Raw genomic sequence first — 6,000 nt, 5'->3', positions numbered from 1 at the left:
CATATTCAACAATTGTGACAAGACAATGTCATACCTAGACGAGCATGAAGATATGATGAAGCAAGCACATCCTTCACATTTGTATGCCAAGAAACACCGTGAATTGTTTCCACAGTGGTTTCTCGAATATGTAAGTTTGAAGTGTTTTGTATTGGACATATACATTAAACCAATTATTTTGCTCAAACTAACAAATTAAGTGTTTGTGTAATATTAGGTGAATCAATTGAAAGCATCGAATTCCCTAGCGTACAATGAAGAGTTATATAAATTGGCGTTCGGACCAATTCGCGTTGAATTGTTCTCGGGTTACCATGTTAACGCCGTCAAGTTCTTAGGGGCTGCATGAGATGACAAGTTGTGTACGCAAAACAACGGTGTTCGTGTCCTAGGTGGAGGCGAATGTACAGACATTGAACTATGGAAAACTAACAAGTGTCATGCAATTGCTTTACAAAGACCGATGCCAAGTGATCTTATTTAAGTGTTGATGGTTTGATACAAACCCAAATAGGTAGGGAAGTGTTGAAAGATATCATGGATTACTATCAGTGAACACTACCAAAACTTGGTACGATGACGACCCTTACATCTTAGCAAACATGGCAAAACAAATTTTGTATCTAGAAGACCCTAAAGCCGAGAAGGGTTGGAAAGTTGTTCAGAAGATGGATCATAGGAATGTGTATACTATACCAGAACAAGACCCAACTGACGACAACATCGACAATGTCACTGACCAACGGCTAGACTCTTCGATGGAAATTGGTGCGAAAACACTTCGAGATACTAATCTTATCCAAGAACCATTTCAGATAGAATGAGTATCTTTAATCGAAAATACCGATTCAATCAATTACAATTGACCTCGGTAATCTTCCGCGCTAAGATGGTCTAGTGTGCACAAACAACGATGGTGACGTACCTATCAATGATGATGAGGAATAGGACACTGAAAATGATGATAGTGACAAAAGTGAAAGTTATTAGAGTTCAGATAAAGATTAATGCAATTTATTTGTAATTTTTGTTGTAAAATACATTAAATGGTTAATGCATTTTATATGTGAATTACTTTGTAAATACATTTCTTTTATTACTATTTTATAATAAATTGTAATCAAAATTCTATAAAAAAAAAGGGATTTTTTTTTTAGAATTTTAAGTCGTGCAAGCGTTATAATTTTACGTGGGGATTTAAGTACTTGCTATGGATGTAAACATTTGGATTAGATTATAAATAAAGTCTATCTTTTGACCAAAAACAAAAAACAAAAACAAAATTTAAACATTTGCATGATGAAGACCTATATTTCGTCGCGCAAAGGATATTTGAGCGATGAAATCTAGTCTTCATCATGCAAGTGTCTGAAAATAAAGGCGCATTTTTTCACGGAAATTAAAAAAAAAAATCCCCACGAAGCATAGAAGCTTGTGCGACAAAGCCTCTGTCGCGCAAGCTTCTATATTCTTATATCAATCTTCTTCCTCCCCTCACTTATTCTCTTCTTCCTCCGATACCCTTTCTCTCCCAACGCCATTGTAGCCCCTCTCTTCGTCGCTCACCTCGCCTCGCCTGCAGTTGCTCTCCGGTCGTCGTGTCTTCATCTCCAAGAGGTAATTTCGTCTTAATTTGCATTCCCTTTTCTTCGACTTTTAGGTTTTGTTTACTTCCAATTTTAAATTAGAGTTAGATTAGGGTTCTTGATTTTAAATTAGGGGTTAGAATTAGGGCAGTGGGTTGCAATTAGGGTCCTTAAATTAGAGGTTCGAATTAGGGTCCTTAAATTTGGAGGTTTTTTAATTTTAAGTTAGGGGTTAGAATTAGGGTGCTTTATGAGTGATGCCATGTTTGGAACTTTGGATTGAGTGAAATCAAGAGAAAAGACAAATAGTTGTTGCAACTTCAAAATTTTCACGGACATATTTATACTATTTTCTTTAATAATATTAATCCAACATATTATGACGATATTGCTATTATTACATGCTTCCATAATTCACTATGATAATGTTTTGTGCCATGATTTGTGTTTTCATTTGGCCCGACGCAGTTATTTCGTTAGTAATTCGATATGGAAGTGCTTGTTTGTGATGGACTATGGATTAACTGGTGTACATGCGCTGTCATATTTAATTTATTTTGGGACTTTGATTGTATAGATCACAATGCTCTTATATGATTCTTTAAAATTATGAGTGTGTAGCATTTCTTGAACTACTTATTAGAGTTCATATGTATGCTTAGAATTTGTTAAGATTTATAATAATTGCATACAACTCCATCATTTTCTCTATAAAAGAAGAGCAAGGGATATATACAAAGAAAAGACACACCATTGGAAGCCAATCTTTCTTCTAGTTTACTCTCTCCCTCCTTTCATATTTTGTCGAGGCTCTTAAGCCACTTTCTTGTAATTTATACATATCATACACATATTGTTGCCAACCTTCCAATATGTCCTTAGCGATAAGAAAGTACTTTATGTTGCTTCAGTCGAACCAGGCTAGTGAGCGGCCAGCTCTAGCGCTCAGACGTGCCTCCCTTTTGATTCCATTGGGCCTTGGTCTTTTAATTCTTTTTTAGGCTTTGACTTTTAGTGCGCCTTTTGTTGTTTGCACTTTGAGAGTCGAAATGGACCCTATATCAACAACGGTTTCGAACAGTTACGATACTTTCGGTATTTTTTTTCCACCCCTATTTTAAATAGATGGTCTCCCTAGCATTACCTTATAAAAAAAAGGGGTTCAAAACCTTTTTGGTCATCATTTTTATCTAAAATCTATTTTGGTCACTGTGTTTTCAATTTAGTCAATTTGGTCACTGTGCTTCACGAAGTTTACAATCTTGGTCCCTACTGTCATTTTGTTCTTATTGAACTTGGTCTGCATCGTGAAAGGCTTGTTGCCCATTCTAGGGCTGATGCTGATGCTGGGCACTATTTGGTTGAGCCATAAAATAGGGCTGTTGATTATTATGCCAATTTTTGTGTTAGCTTCCACGGCCATAAGGGCCACACGATCTGCCACCACCACAGCCGCTACCTGTGCGTGAAGTAGATTATGATGAGGGATATACCATAAGGAGAGCTTGGCCGTTGTGAACTCTAGAATTTTGTTTGGAATTTTGTTGATCAAAGTTGAAAATTTTGGAACGCAACTCGGTGAATGAAGGAAGGGGACCATTGATCAACGTAGTGGTGAGTATCCAGTAATCAAGGCCGAGTCCACGAATAGTACACATACCAAGATCTTTGTCAGAAATAGGTTCACTGTTGGAAAATATTAGGATTTTAGTTTATTTGAATATTTGGTTTTCTGGGCTTAGCCCGTTAACATTAGGGTTTCGGTTTCTTACCTTTTTAGGTTAGGGTTAGTTTATTATAAATAGCATGTTTGTTATTCAGTTTAGAATAAGTTATTCACAATATAGTCTCTTAAGGTTTTGTGGCCGTTCCGGCATTTTCGGTTGTTTAATAATATTTCTATTATTTTGTTAGTCTTGTTAGTTGCGCACTCTAATATTCAACTTGGTATCAGAGCAAGTTTGATCCTTTGGGATTTAATCTATTCTTGATTCGTATCAGTATGTCTGTTTGTGTTGTCAGTTGTTTATTTCTCGTTTAGATTGTCGTTGGTGTAGTTTGAAAAACAAAAAATCTGGAAAAGAAAAACTGTCATCTTGTAAAGTCTGTAATCAAAGCCACCAAGCTCAGTATCCATGACCACCCCACCATCGCCTGCATGACTCACTGCCATCGCACCCAGATCCGTCCCGCATCAGATTAGCACTGCGCTGCGCACCACTCATTGCCAGACCCGTTGATCAACCCACACCCAATCCATCCATGGTACACCACTGCCGTACCCGCTGCCTTAGAGCCACCCGCTTGTTGCTGTTTGTTCGTACCACCGCCGCACCAATGCTGGAGGTGTATGGCGTCAGTCCAGAAGGAAGAAAAAATGAAAAAAGGGAAAAGGGAAGTAAGAAAAAAGTGGAAAAGAAAATAAGAAGAAAAAAAAAAAGGAAAAAAAAGGGAAAAGAACTTAGTTTTGGTTGTTTGTTTTGAGGCCCACACGGGCAAAAGGAAAAAAATATGGTTTAAGTTTGTTGTTGGGTCACACAAGTTGTTGGCGTTGTTCGTTTGTTAGTACAATTGAGGTATGGATATCTCGTCCGTTTAGTGATGGGTTATTTCCATACTCTCAACACTAGCTAGTCAAGAATCAAGAATCAGTTTGCCAGTTTGCCAGTCAAGTCAAGTTCGCCAGTCAAGTCAAGTCAAGTTTGCATGTCTGTCAGTCCGCCTAACGGAGCCAGTCCGCATCTGCTTGTTTGCAAACCCATGTCATATACCGCCATGAGTTTGATGCGGGGGGGGGTGGTTGGAAAATATTAGGATTTTAGTTTATTTGAATATTTGGTTTTCTGGGCTTAGCCCGTTAACATTAGGGTTTCGGTTTCTTACCTTTTTAGGTTAGGGTTAGTTTATTATAAATAGCATGCTTGTTATTCAGTTTAGAATAAGTTATTCACAATGTAGTCTCTTAAGGTTTTGTAGCCGTTTTGGCATTCTCGGTTGTTTAATAATATTTCTATTATTTTGTTAGTTTTGTTAGTTACGCACTCTGATATTCAACTTTCACAGATTTTAGCAAGTGATCAGCAAGAGACTTGGCTTCTTGAATGTAAACCTCTGCAGTATTGGATCCTTTGGACAAGCACATAGTAGCTCCATTAGGAACTGAGGTCTGAGAAAAGTGCGTATGAAGACAATCCCATAAAGTATGGGACGTAGCACAACCAATAGTGAGATAAAGTAAAGATTCAGAAATTGTACTCATGAGGTAGCTATTCACCAGTTGGTCCTGTTGATACCAACAGAGGTACTCAAAATTAGGAATTTTGAAGGAGAAAGAGGGTTGACTTCAATGTATTGAGGATTGGCAATGGTGGGTGGGGGAGAGGGAGAGGAACTGTCTAAGTATTTCCAGCGATCATGACCAATAAGAAAAGCTTTAAGTTGACAAACCCAAACAATATAATTTGTGGTAGAAAGTTTAATGAAGTTGGCAGTGCTTTGGCCAAGAAGAGAGGAAGAAGATGTCGCCATGATAGGAGAATGGGGATGGCAATGTTCAATTTTTGGGTTTTTTATTTTTTATTTTTGGGACGGTGGGACAAGAAAAGAGAGGAGAAACCCTAGGACCTAAGAAAAACCCAGACGAATTATGACTCCTGATATTCATATATGAAAAAATATTGCAAATATATATATATATGGTTGCATTGATCCATCTTGAGATAGAAATCTTGCATTCATTACCATTTGAAATTACATTACTATATTACATGCTACAATCACGAAGAGAAATACAGATGAATTAAATGTACTCTAACAACATGTATGATAGTCAAGCTTTTTACTCCACTAGCATCTCTTCCTAATTCACATCTTTGCCAGCTTTTTTTTGTGGTAAAAGTGGGGGTCGAAACCCCCAAGAAAAACAACTAATTATTTCCATCTTTGTTAGCTTCAATTCAAGCGAAGGAGCTTGTCCCATCTTTTGCCAGCATCAATTCAACGGAAAGAGCTTGATGGAGAGAGAAATGGAGTGTTGGAATGGGAAGGCAGAGTGTGTAAAGCTGACAAGGTGTGACTAAGGACGAGGAATACAACTTTTGTTGTCTTCTAAATTGTAAAGCACAAATTTGAATTTGTTTTCTAAGTATCATTTCCACGTTTACTTAACAAATATTTGCTCTTGCAGAACACAAAACGTAATTCCCCAAAGATTAATTAACATGTGAACGCCTTAGTTTCAAATATGCCCGTTTTTTCACGTGTACTCGATGGAACGTTTCTCAATTTACATATTTGTGAGATTTAGTTCATATGGAAGATCGAGCTTGAAGTGATAGCAAGAGTTTTATCCATTTGCACAACGCTAAATAATAATTGCAAGTGGACTGTTCTTATATTTTGCATGCCAATAATT

Source organism: Malus domestica, chromosome 14 (assembly GCF_042453785.1).
Source record: "Malus domestica chromosome 14, GDT2T_hap1".
NCBI lineage: Eukaryota > Viridiplantae > Streptophyta > Magnoliopsida > Rosales > Rosaceae > Malus > Malus domestica.
Note: the sequence above shows the minus strand (reverse complement) of the source record.